Below are 21,635 nucleotides of genomic sequence, written 5' to 3'. Positions count from 1 at the left end.
CCCAGATTTCAGTAATTTTGTGTGGCATTATCTGCATATATATGTACTGAAATCTGGGTCGCATTTCAAAATTAAAATTTTGGATTAAAAAAAAAGGTTGCTTTCGTTATGATTGTAAGCACCCTCCAAAAAATTAAGTCTAAAGTGATTAATAATGAAAACTTAATCTCAATAAATGGAGGCCAGTATTTTTTTATATCTGTTGATACAGTTGATTCCCCACCATTCCTTTCTCTAACCACTTTCCATGTATTTCACTTCCACTGTTTTGCGCATCTGAAGGATGCAAGTCTTCATGAGTGCTGCAGTGCAGGCACTTATTCAACTGAGGCGTACTAGCTTAGGGCTCTAAATTTGTTCGGCTTTCCCAAAAACATTGTTTTGCGAATGAGTAAACACAAAGTTACTACAGAAAAATATAAAATAAATTAAGAAGTGTTTCCATCAATTTTTTTTTCGGGGTAAACTGTAGGACTAGATAATTTTTAAGCATTTTCGTTATTTTACAACAAAATATGCGTTATAAGAATACGCAAAAGCCATTTTATTAATCTAAATTAATTTTTGCAACTTATTGTGGTTGATAAATGTTGTAGACGTAGTAGTTTTCCCTAGGTTGAGTTACTAAGTTCATGAAGTTGGCAAAACGGCCAATTTTACGGTGCGCGGAGACGTTTATTGCACTGGCGTGTCTAAATATTTGAACTTTTCATAGAATAAAAAATAAATCAAATATCTCAATAACGCTGTCTATGCACCAATTGAAATTCTTCGCTAATTACGCGTAGGGTTTGATTGCATTTCACTGAAGTCTAATTAGTCCACCGAAATAAATTTACTGCAATGCATGTGCTACAGAGAGCGCTTAGACAAGCGCCCTCTCCTGCCCTTCGAGGTTGGTACGAGTGCTGTGACAAGCGCTCAGCGGGTCGCTCGAGGTCACCGAAGGCGAATCATTCTCTCGACGGGGTCTCCCTGCGGAATGTAGTTCCGCTTAGAGCAGATGCTATGTGATGGCTAAAGTCAACGCCCCAAGAGTATCCAGGACCCATCACGCATCATTACAAGCCATTATGTCCTTGCCAAGGTGATGATATGCCAAAGGTGCAAGTTTGTATGATTGCACGAGGCTCAAAAGCATTTAAACCAGTCGTGTCGGACTCATTGTAACCTCAGCGTGGGCATAAACCGAAGCTCACAAGATAACTGCGCAATAACCAAAGGGCGAAGGCAGCACTGAACCCTCAAATAAAGTATTATCATGGGAAATGCAAAAATTCTCCTATGGGAATTTCATTTTCGATATTAGCATATTAGCGCCTTTTGGTGCAGTTACGAAAATTTGAGGCCAAAATTGAACTTAAGTTATTACGAGAATCGGAAAATATAATACTTATTGGTATATTTCATTAATGCCCTGATAGGTACTTCTTCTTGATGAATATGTGGTATGACTGAAATAGATTTTCAATCAAAATAATCAGCATTTAAACAAACGTCGTTGTAAAAATTAGCCAATCAGACTCATCATATGAGTAAGGACTTTTCTATTTTAATCCTGGTCACATGCGCAAAAAACTAAAAATCGCTCTTGTTTACATTTACTCCAACAATAGCTTCTAAATTATTCCTAAAATATTTTGTGAAGTGAGGTTACGGTACTTTGGGCGGTGGAGATAAATTACGGCATTCAGCCATAAAATTCAGTCCAAAAATTCACATTGGCTGGGGATTGCTATTATTTTGAAATCTATTTCATTAAAAACCGTTCTGATCGATAATGCATAAGGATGGTCCATTGGTAATTTTCTTATCGAGGCTGGTGCGCAACCCAATAACAATCAAGCAGAAATATCGACCTGGAGTTCTTTGTCTGGGCTCTTTGCATTTTACCTTTCTACCATGACATCTTATCCCAGTATGCACTTACAATATAATCCTTCTGTGCACCAAGTCCTGTGCAGTGTATACTTTCATACTGTTCTATCAATTTCGTAAAGGTTTTCCATTATTTTTTCTCCTGTCTGAGGTGACTTGATTGCCTAGTAGGTAGATCGTTTTTCTATTGCTCAGATGGTCCTGGGTTCAAATTACTGTAGCCTTTAGGCCCCCTCTATTTTATCTACGAGGGACATTTTTTAACGGACTATGATCTAACCGAAGGTGTCTCCAAGCAGGCAAATGGTGGAGAAAGCATGGAGTTCACTAGCTTTTGGCTTAGTCTAAAAATAAGATGATTACGACTCTCAACCCTAACCGTTGTATTGCATTACGATGTGGAAGAGGTCTATTTATATTTTTGATAAGAAATTTCGAAGTATTAATCTTTCGCCATTTAATGACTGCAACGCAGTTGCAATTGCCTTTATAATTAGACGTTGGCCTCTTGAAATTCGCCGTAGATTAGCTTGGCTGCCTCTCCAAATTAGAACCCTTTTTTGACGCGAATTTTTCGCTCATAGCAGAATTGGTGAAGTCACTAGAAGAGCTAAGACTTATCAGGCTGAGGTTGAGAGCTCTTCTCACAATTTTCAATTTTGGGATTTGCTGTGCTTGTCATCCCAGCCTCGACATCCGATACATGGCGCACCATCGGGTATGAAACACGACATCCTTATCATCTTTTTTTCGCTAATGATGCGCTCTGTAAAAGACCTAAAGGCTTGGGAGACAATGCTCTACCAGCAGCTGGCCCGTAAATGAGCAGTGTAATGGAGAAAAGATGGCTGGAAATATTGGAGAATAGGGCCTACTAAGAACTCAGAAGATACGGCTGAGGCTTGTGAGATTTTTCTAGGCATACTTGTGGTAGCAAATTGGCCTTCACATGGATCTCCAATTATTGCTAAGAAAAGGAGTAGTACCATACACCATTTAAAACATCCGATAGATACTCGACTTCCATTGCTAGCGTGTTTCCCTTAGTTTATTAAGCACCGTATTGACACAATGAGTTTACTTTAAGATTCAAATCGAATAGACTACTCATTTAAAAAAATTTGATATATTGGCATATTTAAACAGTAACTAAGTCGTTCATGATTGATTTTCCATCATTGACTAAGGAATAATCAAATCGGGGGGCCAGCGAAGGTTAATGATTATATTTGGGGTCCATCGATTTTTATGTTCTTGAGTTTCATATTATGCCATATTATGCCAATCTTAAATACTGAGTAAGTCTTTCCCTTCATTAATTTCTATTCTTAAAATTTTACAAGTGCACATGCGACCCTGAATTTTTATTGCGTGTTGAATATACAGCCCTTCTATACGTCTAATTTGTTTGGTAATCCCTTAGAAAAATATTTTATTTCTTTTTGTTCGATTTTTCCTCTGGGGTTGAATGCTTCACTTCGCCAAAATCAATTCATCTGTTAATCGCAGGAAATGAAAACATATTTGATCATTTTTTGATAATGATGAATTTCATTAATGTATGAAGGCCAGAATAAAATTTTACGCCCTCATCTCAACGCTTGAATTTTGGGAAGCTTTGAAAACTAATTTGCACCTTTTTTGGGCTCTTAACTTGAAATTTTAATTATTTTAGATAGATGCGTAAAGGTATGGCTGTAAAACTTAACTCCATGGATCATCATCAATGTCCTTTAATGGGATTATTTTAATGAATGGTGGAACTTGGCAATCATCCCTCAATATTTTAAGATTACATTTTATTAATGAATCACAATTGACCATTAAATTTATTATTTATTGAATAACGATGATTGGCTTAAAATTATTGGATTTTCATCCCTGTGTTGAATCATTCGTGAGTGTAAAATTTACACAGTGACGGGAAATTAATTACATTGGCAATAAATATCTTAGCATTATATCTACTTGATTTCCTCAAATTGGAAAAAAATGGGCTTCTGTATTTTTTTCAGAAAATAACTAAATTAATTTAGTTTATATTGAGAACTTAAAGTACTTCCTTGAAGCTGTAAGCCAGATAACTTTGAAGATTAAAAATTATTGCGTTAATTTCAGATTTTTTGGTTATATGTCTTTAATTTTTAAATTAATGCCACATTATCATATGTAGAAGACAAAATTTTCGAAAATAATCTTTTTTTTCATAGACTTAGAATTTGGCGCTTAAGAATTTCACACATGCTACCTACGATCGCTATAGGCTTTATTTTGAATTAGATATTAGAATTTTTTTCCACATGAAATCGGAAATAACTATCCAATGTGTTCGTCATGCTTTTCGATCCCCATTTCATATGTATATTCTCTTTGGCATATTTAAGGTCCTCATATCAGTCTATTGTCCCATCGTTAGCCAGTTTCCTCTTTCACATAACCTGCATCTTGCACTTCTCTGACTTTCTACGTCTTTTTTGTACACCATCTAGTGCTTTCCCTATTGTTCTGCTTGTTTATCCAGGATAAAATACGATCTGCGAGGTTCAAGATGACTTCCACTTATACTCGACACGGTGATCTCATCCTTTGGTCTTATTTTTTTTCCACGCCCACTCGTATCTTGAAGCTTTTGTATTCCATCTCTTCATTATATTTTGATGACTACATCTTTTTTTTTACGCTTGAGGCTTTTATTTCAATCCTTTAAGTTCACCAACAGAAATCATGAGTGCTAAATATAACATTGTTGACACCCGGTCTGAATGCCTGTAAATTCCATAACAGAAAGGATTTAAATCATGATTCGACAATTCTATGTAGTTTTAAAGTTTGCCTGCTGATGAAAGCACTTCACAGGAGCATGAGAGAGTGAAAATTTCAGTTATTCAATAGCGATGTCCATCAGGGAAGGGGAGCTTTGTGGCCTTATTTGTAGGGCATTGATCGAGGCCAGTGATCGAGGATCTTAGCATCGAATTTCAGATAAAGCCTTCGGGAAAAAACAATAAACTTCCTGGCTGAATCACTTAGTTAGGTCATCAATGAATACAGTACATTTTCAATGATTTGCGAATATACTTTGTGGGACCTGTGACATGGCAGAATAATTATATTCAAAATTGTTTCAGTTCCACACAGTTTTATTTTTTGCCGAATAATTGACAAAGTTTTCAATGGAAATTTAATTAGCCCCACGAAAAAATCGCGCGATACCCGCTATCACACTAGCCTTATCAATTTTAACTGATTGTGAGATTTATGGTTCACCTCCCTGTAACAGTCATCTGTGGTTGCTGCTTTCCCCACTCAATTATTTTTCTTCTCTATTCAAGATGTCAAATGACCAGTTGATATGACTTCAGGCGGATGTAACAGGACAAGCTTCTTTAGCGTAAACTTATACATCCCTCCTTATCCACAAAGAGAATGGTAGATTATTTTCACAGAACTGTACTCTTACTCTACTTAGACTCCGAATAATCGTAGAAATTTCAACTATCGAGGCGATAACTGCAACAATGGAAGCTTGACACAAAGGTAAGGAACTGAAGATGAATGCATTTACCGCAATTTTCTGGTTTACCGCATTGTAAAAAAAACTACTCTTTGATAGTAGCATAAAATGAAGGAAACATATCTCAAGCACAATCAGCACAAGTTTCAGGTCCCTTCCATTACTGCACATTACGTTATTCAGCGTCTCCAAGGTAACTGCTGAGTGCATCCAAAAAACTGCATGGGTAGCCATCGGTAACTAAGAAATTACTACCCCATGTTTAAAATTGGACAAAAAATGCTTAAATTTTCTCCCCTACCACCTTCTGAAGTATTGAACATTCCTCCTGAAACACCTTGTATATAGCATGCTAGTCTCCTACACACCTCTTATGTTATCTTAGCTTCCGAATATATTTAATTATGACTAGCTGATACGGGCTATTATTGAGGGTGCGAGGATTATTAAAAAATAATAAATTGCCCGTATTGTACTCATAATAATATGTATATTTAAGATTGTTCAATACAGAAATATTCAATCTGAAGACGTTTGTGGTTACACCTAGCTCCAAGAAGAATTATAATATCCACTAAGAATTTAGATTCACGATTTTCGTATTTACGTTAATAAAATATGGAGAAGTTGTCTGACAGATTGCTTGTTCGTATGTGAAGGTAATCAAAAGACATTTCGGCTTTCAAATCCTTTTAAGCCAACAAGCTCCATCAGTTTCCTTCTGATGAAAGGAAACCTGTTCGACTAGTGTGTGACCTGAGGTGGGTCAGAAAGGTAAGCATGACCTCCCATTATATCGCCCCTCCCCAATGACGCACATAAATCCAAAATGTTGAAATAATAGCCTATTGGGATTCCTTATTGTTCACAGAAGCGAGCGTACGCTGTTGCTGTCGTCGAATACGACATAAATTGCCTTTTGAAAACCTGATTGAGCCTCAAGATTCTTCACCTTGCTCTTCTCTTTCCTCTTTGTCTTACTATCCAAGTGCTACATGCACGATAAGGGACGCGCGAGGCAGGATGTGTGGAAACACCAGCCTCTGATCATCCATCTCATTAACCTTCGCTTGGTCACGACCACCATCCTCTGCGGCTGAAATCTTCGCCGCTCACCGCACATTTAGTGCTGGCACCAAAGTTCACGTCTTTGAAGTCTCCCATAAACACGATATGCCTACGACGAAGACTGTAAAGCATAGCGATTACGTGTTATCTACATGCTGTATAAATTATATCAGTTAGCTCGTCGTTAGTAATATTTCTGTTCGTTTGCGTGTTTCTATGTGATTTCTTGGAATTAGTCAGAAGATAAGAGCGTTAGAGTATGCGATTAAGACTCATATTGTATATTAGAGTCGAAAGAAAATTTTCAAATACAAATTTGTTGATGAGTTATGAATGAATAAATTTATGTACAACAGTTTTGTGTTATTTTGAATGAATTTATGTCAAAATAAGTTTATTCAACTCGTGATCGATAGTGCAGCTAAATCAGATGATAGGTGCTCTTCCTCGGCTCTGTTGTGTTCACGGAAGAGGGGAATGCTGTTTCTTTTCCAGCATATTTTCCTTACTTCAAAATAGAATCTTTATTCTCCAATTTCATAATGAAAACTCCAGAGGAAAATTAAACGAGGAAAATGATATAAAATTTAAAAAAATCGTATAATATTATTTCACAGTTTGTGTCATTTAATAGATTTTTGAATCATGAATTATTTCTGCTCCTTTTTGTGCCCCATTTTGGTCACTGTAGGAAGAAGTGCGATCAGAGATAGCATGCTATTTTCCAATAAATTTTCTTATTTCCAAATTGGACTAATTCTTCAATTTGGTGCCAAAGAAAGAACGCCAGACTCGATGTCATGGCTATCTGCTTCCTGATTTACTCTCTTGAATTACTAAGCGATATGTGATGGGTGGAGTCTCAACTGTAATTTTCCACAGCATTTAATTAGAAATTCGCTACGCGTTTCAGCGTTTACACGTTATCACCTGGCAGAGACGCGTTGTGAATTAGCGAGTAAACAGTAAAAAGATGCGATCAAGACTGTCATTATTGGCAGTGAATTTCCACATGAACGCATTGCTTTTATTTTAACTGAGTTGTTCGTCTTTCTCATCATATTTCGAGCAATTTAGGGAGCTGACGAGGTGTTCTAAGGATATATTTCAATTCCTCTAAATACTCGTGCGCTAATTTACTTCAAAGAGTTGGTTTACCACGAGGCAATAGGGTAGTTTCCTTCAACAAAGAAAATGAAAGACATTAATTGCGATTCTTTACCCCTTTAGTGTAATCATAATATACAAATTATTTGGATTTAGAAATCCCAGTTTAGACGAATGTTAGTGGTCAATTATAATCTAATTTGAAAAAGGAGTTTTTCAAATGAAGGTTTTTCAAATGAGGTTAAAATTAACCATTAGGACGAGTCAGGAGTTTCACATTACCAATTACCATTACCAGGAGTTACCAATTTCATGCATGAGGCACAGAGCTCAGGGAAACATTTTTTAATAATCACCTATTAAAATTTCCTATGGTCAGAAAGTTTCCGCCGTTTGATAGGGCATTAATAATCCTTATTTAAGCCAAGCGCTACCTGCTAGCAAGGTAGTCTGCTAACTGCAAGCAGCCTGCATCGTTGCGGCTGCAACGGCGCTCATAGCCTCGCACAAAGGTGGCCTCTCACGGCGGCAGCTGGAACCAGAATGACGTAACACGGGCTTTTCCCAGCATTCATACTTAGCCGTCGCGTTTTCATGGGCTTGAAATTTTTCACTTTTCATTTACTCGCGAAAAATATAGATCGTCATTTAAATATCTAAGAGCGTGGAATGCGTACTCCAGGAGTAATAGTCTTTCGATTTAGGCAATAAATAAATTATAGGAAACCACCCTATTGTAATCAAATGACAACTGTATATATTACGATGTACTTTCATTGAAAGAACTTCACCTGTGACATTTCTCTTTTCTTTTTCATCTTCTGGGTACGAATTCTACTCTTAGATTCTGATTTGAGATTTAAAAATTTAAATGATCAAGTTCCCTTAGGCTTAACGCTATTCATGATAGCATAGTCTCCATGTACATCTTACCTTAAACTGAACTGACCCATAATAATGATGCTTGATGTTACATACTATTTTTTCAATTTACCACCAATTTTCATTTACACTTGTTACTTGGTGCAAAGTGACTTTGGCCGTCGAGGTGTTGAATTATTTGGTATTTAATGTCGATGTAATAAAAGAACACGTCCATTTATGATTAATTAGTGTCTCGCGTTTATAATATGTTCAAGGGGATGAGTGTCCCCCGATTCCCCACGGAATATTCATGACGCTTCTGCATTCTTCTCCTCTTGTCTGCTCCACTCCGTTGCCCGAGCAATCGATCCGCTTGATCCTCAATATCCTCCTGCAATACCTGCCAATTTTTGAAAAGCTTATAATTTTTTTTTCTTACTGCCGTATCTACCTCTTACCTCGCTGCCGCAGTTTCTTAATTCTCTCTATAATTTACTCGTACGTCTTTCAATAAGTCCCAATTTTTTTAGGCTTTCTTTGTTTTCAATACCTGTTAATCTCGCGTGACCTAATTTGAACTCAAAACTGCCATCACTCTACAGCGGCCTTCTCCAGCCCTCTATTTCGCATATACGTTTTCGTATTCGAGTTACCGCTTAATTTTATCATTCTTGGACGAATAAGATAATTTCTTCCTGACTGCTAATTACGCGGCGGAATTCCACAGGATGTTTTACCTGCTGCATGTTATTATAAATTAACTTCTTTCGTGGGTGCCATAGGGTAAGAAAATTAAATAAAATTAAAATATCATTTATTTTCCCATGAATTCTTCTATTCATTATGTTCACATTCTTTCTTCACATTTGTAGATAGCTAAGACAAAAACTGTAACTGAGCTACTAACATTAATCAAAGAATTATATAAGAAAAAAAACTTTTAATTGGATGGCAAAATATTTTGTGCGCAAAAAATTATTCAGAGCATCCACTTTTACTATCCATCTGTTATGTTTCCCGCAGTTCTGAGGACTGGGAACATAGTGTCACCAGTCTTGTAGCTCAATGGTATTCGTCCATTGAGGACCTGCTGGCCTTTAAGGACGCGCACCTCCTACTCAATCCGTCGCCGATTATTCGCCTCAAATGTATGCTATCATCGTTAAATTTTCAGCGCATACATAGCAGACCGTATCTAGCATTTGCCTTTAGAGTGGATCCTTTAGTTTCCTGGATAGTTAGTTAGTTAGTAGTTAGTAGTTAGTTAGTTAGTTAGTTTAGTTTTAGTTAGTGGATCCTTTAGTCTGCGCCGTGGCCCGAAAAGCAAAATGTCCGTGGTTTGAATCCTGTCCACGGGAACTTTTTCTCATGGCAACTAATATGAGTGCGAATGGGAGTTTTCTGTAACAAGAGAAATGGAATATTACTGCTTGAAGAGAGATTGAGAGATTTTTCTCTAGTTAATTGCCTATCACTTCAGAATTAAGGCGTATATACATTACTTGTTTCCATCACCTTCAGCTGCAGCAGTGTAGCCCTACTTGTACGGTATGCATTCCAATAGAAATCGCTCGTTTTTTATTTTAGCGACAACTTTCCTTTTCTCTTTGAGGTAATCATCTACGACGGCCGGATTTCAGCTTCGATGACGGAATCTTGAGCAATTTTATATCCGAAGACGCACGCTTACCACGTACCACCCAAACACGCAATGGACGCGCGAATAGTAATCACACTCGCCCACACAAAATGGAACTACGTGCTGGAAGCGAAAAAGGAGGCCACAACGGATAACGAGGGTGTTTTGTTATTCTTTTTTGCCGCTGGTGACTCAAACTCGCGAACGTCGTCATGGGCGTCGGAAACAATGGCGAGGGGAGACTCCTCTTGGAACAGACCGCGGGCTGCGATGAACGACTCTCGGTCGTTTTGCCGAGGGAGGAAAAACGAGAGGAGCAGCGAGCCAAGTAAACAAAGCTTCTTCCGCGGCCGAGTGGACGGACGGGAATAAGTAGGTACACATCTACTGTATTATCGGACGGCTCCCTCTCCATTAAAGTAAACTCGATGAGCACGGAGCTATTTCAGCCAAGTCCTACAGCGAGGAATTTTGATGACACAGTGAGTTCCGACAGCTGTAGTTTTTTCACTCGCGATACCCGTCACCGAGTTACCATCCCTCCTGAAAATTTATTCGGTTTTTTTTTATCGCCAAGGGTTAGCTAAAGCTAGAAATCGCCAGTCATAGGAATAAAAATCGTCGTAGTTACTTATATACTCGCTCCATTGAATTATTGACCGCTAATAATCTCCGAAAAGAAAGAGCTAGATTTTTCCAAGAGGTATCATTGATTTACACCTAGCGCTATTATTTTGAAGCCGCTAACAATCACCGAAATAAATACCCAATTCGATCATTTTTACCGAAAGGTATCACTTATTTACAGCTTGCTCGATCATCTTGGAATTTTCAGGTTAAGTGGAATGGACGCTTGTCAAAATTAGCTTTTATTTTAATAATGGAATATTTCATATAGTTTTTCCCCGAATCTAAACTATTTACATTTAAATTTAGGTAAATGTTGAAAAGAATTTAATCCCTGAGTACTACATTAGAAAAATAAAAATTGCGACCGTTTGTGCGGGATTTATGTGTCCCCTTAATCGCATTTTAGGTTTGCGTACATTTATTTTAAAAATAAAATCCCTTGAGAGATCTTACGCAGCACAATCACCCCTTTGAGTAGCATCAATCAAGCATTGATAATTAAAATTTAGTTTTATTGCTCTGGGACTATAAATCGCCTGGAGTATAAAAAATAATAACACATGATAATAAATTAATAAAAAATATCTTAAAATAAATAATTTATGTGATCATGGATTCAATAAAGCTTCACGAAGACTTGTTTCTATCGTTTTACAGAGCGCCAAAGTTAAGCAGACGCTTATTTTATTTTATAAATAATCTTTACTGTACTGGAATGAAGAACTGTGTTTTAATCTGGATACTTGAACTACATTGATCATACGGTGTTATATTGTCTTCGCTATGCTTAGCTACACTAATTCCACCCATCAATTCTGGTTCAAAGCTATTATTTGATGGACGGCTGCCAGATCATTGGTGACATAGAGGTAAACATGAAGGCGTTACATGAGTCATGTCACGTAATTAGACGCCATTCAGATGACATAAGACAGCTAAGAAGTGCAATGGAGTTTCGACACCTCGACAAATACTATACAGGAGGAAGTTTCTTCCCTAGAATATTCTGACTGAACTTCCATTGCCTTGAGAAAAAATTCGCAAGTACCGAGGTTCGACTCACAAACTTTTTCCCATGATATTTCCCATGATAAAAATCATCTTAACACTAACATGCTTATCATGGAAAACTACTCTTTTCTCATCATGTCATACTTAATGTAATACGATGATACCAGCCTGTTGTTAATTTTTATATTATTTCTGTTAATTTTTTATATTATTCCAGCAAAATTATGGCATATATTACAGATTTGCTTGCTATATTTATTTAATTTTAAAAGAGTGATCATACCTTCTGTAGTATTACGGATAACCCAATGCGAAGCGGCCAATATAATGCAATAAATTTCGTTTGAAAACCGATCATACTGTCCAAAATTCGCCGTTACACTTTTACCAATATTTTTCCCTTCCAATTTTGGTTATCGTAGCATTAAACTAAACGTCTAGTTCATTAAATACTGCCAAAGGTATTCCCGTTTCATGATTCCAACATCCTAATGGTCTTATTTTACTGGAATTAGGGCTTAGACCACAGAAGTGAAAGAAACGCTTTTACATTCACTCCTTCATCCCTAGTGTTGTTTTCATGTATTTTGCTTTTTAAATTGTTAAACTGCATAAAAATCCTCCAAAAAATGTTTCCTTATTGAGATTTTCTTCAGTCTCTCTTCAAAATTATCAAAAGTTCCGTTAATTTATCGCCCATTAGGATCTATTGCGCGGTTACCTTTGCGGAACTACTACTACTCCACAGCGTTTTTTGTATCTCAAATGACAGAAATTAACTTTATAATCTTCTTTAGAGATATCTATAGAAGGACCAGAAAAATTTTTAAATATTGAATTTTCCTCTCAGCGGCATTTTTTTCGCCAAAGGACTCTCCATAAATTGATATTTGTCCTTGGGCACAACGTGCGATTAGCATTTATATAATTCAACCTATCATTGGCTAGTATTCAGCTGCACTTACGAAGCCAACTAATATTCTAGTAAAAGTCTGACTAATTGCCATCAGTGTTACATGGATGCGATATCAATACGTAGAAAGAACTCATAATAAAAATATGACTGTGACTTATATTAGCATTCAAAACTTTCTTTCCAAGATATTGTTTTTTTGCTCCCAGTGACCGCCGTTTCGAGAGAAGAAGTCTATTCTCGAAGCCTATTTAAAAACCACAACCCATTGATCCTCAGTTTTATTTTTATCTCAACGTGGGACGATAGATAGGGCCACTATTGCTTTTCTCTCATGAGTAGGTCATAATGGCACCGTATCCACTTCATCCTCATCAAAGTGACACAACAACATGACAAGCGGCAAGACAGAAAGGCTCGAGTCACTTAGCGAAGACAATACTTTTGATCATGGAACTAATGAAGGCGTAAACATCAACAGCTAAAAACTTGATGAAAACATTTATATCAGTGCAGCTGTGACGCAAACATTCACCTTAACGATGATCCTCGGCAGTGATAAATCAGACGATCAAAATCAAATGGATGATCATTAATGAAAGAAAATTTATGTCCTCAGTCGCTATCATTTTCTCAGTGTTTCCACATGTCCTTGGTGTTATATGATTGTATTAAGCTGATAATGAAGAGAGTCTTCATGAACCATTGAGTTTATTCATATTTAATTGGCCAGGTTGTTACTTCTGCCACTAACTGTTTTGAAATTTGTAGATATATTTTTCTTCCTTAACAATATTTTACTATTACCTAATTCAATTCATAGCGAGGTTTTGTAATGTTTCAGCGGACAGAAGTAATTTGCACTTCGTTATCAAAATCCCATGCTCGTGGCTTTCACCTATTCTCATGATTATCGTCAGACTACTTGGGATTTTAACCCCAAATTATACTCAAAATTTCTTCACTTAACATTCATAGTATTTGGTTTCCTACAAATTAACACTCGTCATCCACGTAAGTATTCTAGTTTGAAAAAAATCTATTTTTTTTAATTCGTAGGCAATTAACTGCTTCCCAGTGCCTTTTGTTTGTTAACCAAAGGAGTTCACCGCTTCCAGGATGGTAAGTTAAGCACATTTTTCTAAAACCTAATGCAACAAAAGCTATATTTACCGAGTTCTACGGAATTACCAAATGTATCTTCCTCGACTCTGACGGGACTCTCGCCTTTCATTTGTTAAAATGACAATTAAACTCGCAGTAGACTGACTATTACGAATTGTGAACCATTCGAAAATTATGTTATCATGCGAACTCAAAAATTTTGAACTAACTCTTTGGGTTCAATTTTTGGCACTTATTTTTTACTTTTCCGTACAATAAATGTCATTTCCATCTAAATATTACAACGAATTCCTTATGAATTGCTGATTCTTTACACTCACCTTCATGGACTGTCAACTCCATCAAGGCTACCTCGAGGGAGTTTAAAGTCCTATCATACGAACCAACCGTGAAGAATTAATTACCCTTTTACCTTTCCTCGGAATCTACTCTCGAAGCGGAAGATTCTAATTCATATTGATTGCGGAATATCAACGCACACCATTATCATGACTTTACTGAAAGTTTTTCTCATCATACGCTGCTAATTAGTACTGTAAATTGCAAACCTTGTATAAAATTCAATAGTTAAATGATATAACTGTCAAGAAATTTAATTACGAATTAATATGCAAGAAGGATTCAAATCAAACATTGTGAGGAATGGCAACGACCAATGAAATAATTGAACTGCAGCATTCATGAGAAGGGAATGCTCATAGCTGAAAAATAAAATCAATTTCTGTTGCCTAAAGGTTTCATCGGTTGTGATTGATAGCAAACTTACATATAGTATTAATCGGGATTTGACATGCCCCTTCCATTCTATTTGAAGGCGGAAATTCTCACGTGGGCCTCTAAAAATATCTCAACCCCTATGATCGAAATTGCATCCATCGAGAGAAAGTGCCCGTATGCGAATTTTTGTTATCGCAACTCTGCCACATTTACATTGATCATAAGTAACTTGGACGCACTTTCGTCGGCATTTATCTTCCTCATAGGGCATCGATCCATGTTTTGTTTTCTCTTTAGTTTCTGTCTGATACTATGTTCACCTTACGCACGCCTCTACTCCCTCATCCAATGATAGCAGCCGAAATTTGGCGTGTATAGACAACGCTGTCAAAAACTCCTCGCTGTATAAACTATGTTGTGAAAGAATGGTAATTTTTCACGATTTAACTTACTAAGTGCTGGCCTAAAGTGGCAGTCGCTGTAAATTTAGGAATGGCGGTAATTATTTTTTACTTAAACGTGCTTCACTGCTTAATGCTGAGTTTTACTTCTCAGGCGGTTAGAATGTTCCCTTGAACGTGAGTAGATTTCTGTGAATCTTCGCACATGTGGAACTGTAGAATCCTAGAAAATTGGAAATAATCACTGTTCAACTTCATTTTCTGGAAATTCAATGCGATGTTAACACACAGTCTTATGGAGAGTCACATAACGTAATTCATCACTCAATTACGAGTGTACGTAGTTACTTCTGAGTAAGATAAAGTACGTATTACATAGTTTAAATCTTCCAGAGCAAAAAATTCAACTTTCTAATGATAATTACCGAAAAAACACGTCTAATTAATTTTTTTTGGCGTCACGAAATAGGAGTGAGCCAAGTCATGTTTTTCGGACAACGAAAATATAAACTATAATTCTGTTGCTGACACTGTTGCTGAAAGATTCGTGATTACCGGCTTACAACTATATGTCCCCGTATGTAACATAGATATAGTATTTTATGCGCATAGATGCTGTCGGTGACCAGCAATTACCGTTCCAATCATATTAAATCATCTTCACGAAATCATATTAATGTGAGAGAGGAATGAAATTGTAATGCAGTGCAAACAACTTGATTGTAAACAGTTATCATAAGTCTTCACGTACTGACAAAAATAGATGGAATAATGTCAAAATACGTGTGTGTGTAGAGAGTAGAGCACGTATTAGATCAATATCCTGTAGATAAACTCATCTTACAGCCGTAAATGGACAATACGTGGACATTTTAGTGGGCTCTGACGGCAATACACTCAACTCTAGAGATCAAATATTGACTAAAGGTCAGTTTCTTGTGATTGGATGACGTCGTAAAAAATTGAATGATCCCGAGTGTTCGATTGATTAATGACTCGGAATTGCATCAGCTTTAATCCAATGCATCCTCTCTCGTCAAACTCGGATCCATTTCATATTTATGAAACTTCTTCTCAAAACCCATACATCTCCAGAAGAGATTGACGTATTTGTTTGATAAGAGTCGGTTGATTGAATTGGTTAAAGCACTCGATGCAAAATCAGTGGTTTGTGGTTCCAATCAATGTAATTAAATAAGTTTTTTTTGTTCTTCTGAATTTTCGGAATCAAGGGCATCTAATGGTGATTGCGTGAAGACATACCCTTGAACAGCAAGGGCGAATAGTAATAAGAAGTTGGGAAGGGGGCAAAAGCCATCCTTATCATCAACAGATAGCAATACAAAGATTGATTTGACGCAGCCAATCATGAATCACATGATTAATATTCTGTTTTTCATCCTTAGTTCTTGCTCTACATATCTAATCCGAGGTCTTCCTCTTCCGTTCTTCCAATCAATTGTCCTTCAACGATTGTTTTCATCAGACCATGACATAGGCGGATCCAGGGGGGGGGCACGGGGGCACGTGCCCCCCCCAGACCCTTAAAAATATGCTATATTTTTATTACGGTCCCATTATCATTTCGTTCGTTTTGTATGACGAGGTATCCTTGTGCCCCCCCCTGAACAAAATCCTGGATACTGCCTTGCTTGTGCCCCTCCCAGAAAGAAATCCTGGATCCGCCCCTGGACCATGATATGGCCGATTAAGTTGTCCAATCTTCTTCTCAAGGTTTTCAAAGCTTCTCTTCATGAGACTTACACATTACTCATATGATCTATTCATTTTAACTTCATTATTATTCTTCGTTAAAACTTTCGCGGGTACTCGTCATGTTGAATAAAAACTTTTTAATCGACCTGAATTTGAAATGAACCTTTTGAAATGACTTTCAGAATCCCTTGAGAAAGAGACCAGCATCGGTCGGGAAACGTTGGGGCCACCCAAGAATTGACGCGGCCACATAGCCCAAAAGTTTTTATTCAACATTCATTATTATTTCGTAACACCACTTATTGAATGAATTCAATCTTAAATTCTAAGCTGCAGTCATCGTCCATGGCTCATGACCATTTAGAAGCATGCTCCAAAGGTAGGTTTCAATGAATTTCTTCCTTGCTTAAACGTTAATATTTTCAGTTGTAAATTAATTCCTCTCTTTCAACCCGAAGCTACTCTGGTAGGGTCGTATAGGGTGACATAATGGTTTTAAGCCTGAATTTAATTTTGCCAGTCTACCAAAATTAAACTCCATTTTCTTATATTTGCGCAAAAAGAAATTTACTTCGAACATAATGACGTCACAAAACTGTTACCCAGTGCTTAAAATCGAAGGTTTGTTTCGAATGTTGAGGGTAGAGCTCAACACAGCCTAATCCGTAGTTGTGAAATTTTCAAACATTCCGAGCACACGGGCCAATTCCTTTCCCTAGACCACTTCGTACTCTGATGGTTTCTGTTTCGTGGCCTGAGGCTTCACCCGGATTTGAACTCAAATCCATTCGGTTAGTATCCTAGCGCTCCACTTAAGTAACTGCCACACTCCTCCAAGGTCCTGCCAGTTAAGGTAGGTTTACATTTTCACAATTCAATGGAACATTTACAATTCAACTTGGTCTCTATTTCTTCTTACATTGAATTTTCTTTCTCAGTGCGGCTTAAGGCCTTTTATTCTTCGCTCTGTCCATGAGCTCAGTTTGCTTCCTCGCCTACCAATCATCCTCGTTTCATTCATACCCTTCGTCTACATCTTATCTTCCCTTTCACTTTCATCTCCTACTGTGGTTGAACTTCTTCTTTCCGTTTTCCTTCTGGTGCAACAGTTGAATTTTTGAAAAGTTGGGGGGAGTACTCCTCCAGAATCCATTGGTCGCGGCCACGGTTTTTGGCTATTCCGCAGTTTCCTTAAGTTTAAAACTCGGGCTGAAGAGCGAAAAACCTTCGAAAATCATAATTTGTATTGGCGATGAAAAAATATAGAATGAAAATTGGTCAAACTCACATCGGCCGACACTCCTTCAAATTTAGTGCTTCAAGACCATTACACTTCATCGGCGTGCTCTCTCAAGTACCGGCAACTTTGAATGTCGATTATAGGCTCAGCTGCATGCTGGGATAGCTATTCATTTTGAATTTGTGACCAGCATCTATTACAATCAGACATCCAGATCATAAAGCTCTTAAAATAATAATTAAATTTTTGACACGATGCATCACGATCGCCAGCTTTAGAGGCGTGGGAGTTTATCTTGAAAGCTACCGAAAAATAAACTCACTAAATTTGAAATCAGTATTTGAAAAATAAATTATTTGATTCGAATCCAATTACCTGAAGATGTAACGGCCTAAGTTACATGGTCAAAAGTAGTATATATAGTGTAAAAAGTTCCCTTTTGATAGTTTTCATCTTAAGGTATCTGCTTGTAATTAATGGCGAGTTCATTTCCATTCTTCAACTTTTTACCCAATATTTTCTTTGATAAGTACATATTTTGGAAAGACGGAAGAGTGTGACATGAATGATGAAAGTAAAGAAACCTTTTGAATTTTTCTCTTTGTTTTTTATTAATGCTGTGTGCCTAATTTAAGCCAACTTGATATTCACCATTAATTCCCAACATTGCGTCCCTAATCACCGTGGTCTCGCAGAGCCCTAAATCTATAAGATCCCCCTGGGTCCAATATTTGGATTTGGCCGAACACCTCGCCCTTGAGAGTTGAGCTCATGAGCAAAGCACATTCAAGAGTGCTACACCACCACCAGCAGCGGCTTCCCGGTCGTCAGCCTTGAGTATATCGGCTAAGTATCCCAACGAAACATACGTCGGCATCTATCGATCAGAACTTGGCCCGGCTGGAAACCCGAGAAGATTTTCTTGAAAGAAGAAGAATTTCTTTCCCATGACATTTTCATATACTAGCTTTAAATTTCATTTGTTATTTTCTTAGTTATTTTTTTAATTTAAAAGTTAATTTTAAAGTTAAATTAACTTTCCCATTTACTTCAGGGAGTTGAGATCCCTCGTGTCATGGCCAACTTTCAATATCGATTGTTAGCTGAGGTTACATGCCTGAAAACATTTATAGCGAATTTTGAATCATCAGCTGTTGCTCTCAGAAACCCAGGTCACAAAACTATTAAAATGCTAGCTTTAATTTTTTACTCGATAGCCAGCTTTTGCGGTCATTTTTCCTTATAACGTCTGACTACAAGCTCTTTTATCTTAGCATGCTTGATGTATCTGTGGGGTCACGTTTGAAGGCATATACAATTTGCATGTCTTCAAACGCAACCCCACAGTTGCATCACACTAGTAAACATAAAAGAGCTTATTGTCAGACATTACAAGGGAAAATGACCGGGAAGGGATTGATGTAAAGAGACGCAAGGCTAATTTTTAGGATAATAATTCCGTTTAGTAATAAAAATAAATTATTTTTCTGAAAGACGGTAACATTTGATTTGACCCTATTGTGTGCTTACAACCAGCAGTGACAGATGAGCGCAGAGTTTCGGGTATACTCTTCAAAAAACAGAAATTATCAGTCCGCTGGTTGAACTTACAATTAATTGATATCAAAACTAATTTTTTATTCCTTAATTCTTCAGAGAGCTTACAAAGAAGGCTCTAATGAACGTTTAGGACCATAACCTCACATGCTAACTCAACCTCCCTAAAACGAGACGGACCCCTGGGATCAAATATTTGTAAGCGGCCGAACATTTCGCCCTTGAGAGTTTGGCTCAGGAGCAAAGCTCCTTCAACAGTGCATCAGCACCACCACCACCACCACCAACGTTTGCTTGTGGGGCATGCGTGGGCGTTCACGAGAGCGCACTTACCCCCAACCGGATCTGCTGAGGTCGAAGTCTTCGATGGCCGCTTTGCTTGCTGGGTGTCGTCGCCCCGACTCGACTCCCTTCTCGTATTCTCGCGATCGGCTCCTTCACACTCTCTCGCAATGCTGCTGTTTCCTCAAGAGGTTCCACCACCAATGTGTGTATCCTTTATCGATGGCGGAGCGTGACTGACTGTGCAGTGCTGCATTAACCGCCACTTATACCGCGACGACACCGCCAGCCGCGAGCTGTGGGCTCATCCTCCTCCCCCCACCACCACATCGTCCTCCTTCCCCGCCCTCCCGAAGCCCATGCTCGATGAAAGATAGTCGCCCACACTTCCCATTCTTCTTCCTCACCCTCTCTCCTCCTTCCTCTCCTCTGTCCCGCGTGCTGGTCGGATGGTTGTACCCAAGGAGGAGATTCTCGCCACTGGAAGACAGATGAGCGCGGAGTATGGGATACTCTTCACGGCACAGAAAATTTCAGCTCATATGAAGGACCTTGAACTTAAAAATAATTGTCATTAAAGGTGATTTTTTTATTTCTTAATCGTTTGGAGAGCTAACAAAGAAGGGCTTCATAAACATTGGTAGCCAAAACAGATGTGGCGCAGTATCCGCCGCAATACCGTTCGACTATCAATCGAACGGCCCGCGTCGATTCCCGGCGCCGCGGCGCGCCGCACAGTGGACTGAAATCGAAAAAAGCTGGACAAAACCTCGAAAATGGTTTTTTTGAGTATGGAAGTTGAAACTTTGCACAGTTGTTGCCAACATATTAGTGCATTTTTTGACGCAAAATATTTTTCTTAGGCTAATTTTTTATATAAAATACATAGCCTCAAAGTTGAACAAATTTGGCGGAAATTGCCCGCTTTGAATTGTTTTCGAAATTCAGCATGTTTAAACTGATGTCACACCTTTAGTAGTTATTCAATAGCAACAAAAATTTATAAATTTGTTAAACAGTTTGTTATCATCGATTACCATCAACTTTCACGACTTAGTTTTAGTATTTGTGACCAATACGATACAAAATGGCGGACCCTGTTTTTCATCGAATTTTTGTGTTTATGTAGGATTTTAAAAAAAGGATCACCGAGTTACCTCGAGATATTTACACCACATATACAACAAAGTATATAGATTATGTTAATCGGAAGTACAGCTGCGACCACCTGCGACGCCGAAATTAAGATCGATTTTTCGAACGTGCGGCACCGCCCGGAGCTGGCTGCTGGCCACGGGAATTGCCGTACTCGACGGATGTTGGATAGTGAATCATTTTAAGCAAATTTATTGAATAAAAGTATGATATATTATTACTACATTTATTTTCCTTTTGTTGTAACCCGATTTCTTTACTGTATTGTAATATTTATCGCCTATGCAGTACAAAATGGCGGACGCTAATTTCAGTAACATTTTTGCCCGTGTGTGGCTGTATAAAAAGGATGACACCGAGTTGCTCTCAGATATTTACATGCTCCCAGATATTTACATGCTCCCAGCTTTTTTCGATTTCAGCCCACTGTGCGCCGGCCTTTTCAGAGAATATCCAGAATGTTCCAGGAAGTTCCGGCGCGGCGTTCGAGAGAGTTCGCCATCACGATGTAAACAAGCCATCTCGGCCAACAATTAGTCAGTCTGTACTTAGAAGTGGCAATAAACGCTCCACAAGTGTGCTATCCAGCGTAGTAATCGTTACAAAAGTGTTATTCAGCGTAGCAATCGCTACATCGGTGACTCCGTGGCGCAGTATCCGCCACAACACTGTTCGACTACCAATCGGACGGCCCGCGTTCGATTTCCGGCGCCGGGAAGCGAACGCGGGCCGTCCGATTGGCAGTCGAACAGTGTTGTGGCGGTTACTGCGCCGCACAGACATACAGACTGGTTAAAATAAAGACAATAAAATGTCAT

General features: G+C 38.0%; 1 protein-coding gene across 1 annotated transcript in view; it reads right to left on the bottom strand.

Moving 5' to 3' along the window:
• Positions 1-19,926, bottom strand: part of LOC124155736 (astakine-like) — a 29,083-nt gene extending 9,157 nt beyond the window's left edge. Inside the window, exon 1 of the mRNA XM_046529803.1 lies at positions 19,714-19,926. The gene's annotated coding sequence lies outside the window, so the exon portion shown is untranslated. The remainder of the gene's footprint in view (positions 1-19,713) is intronic.
• Between the last annotated feature and the right edge of the window lie 1,709 nt (positions 19,927-21,635).

This window comes from Ischnura elegans, chromosome 3 (genome assembly GCF_921293095.1).
Source record: "Ischnura elegans chromosome 3, ioIscEleg1.1, whole genome shotgun sequence".
NCBI classification, from domain to species: domain Eukaryota; kingdom Metazoa; phylum Arthropoda; class Insecta; order Odonata; family Coenagrionidae; genus Ischnura; species Ischnura elegans.
This window is presented reverse-complemented; position numbering and strand designations above follow the sequence as displayed.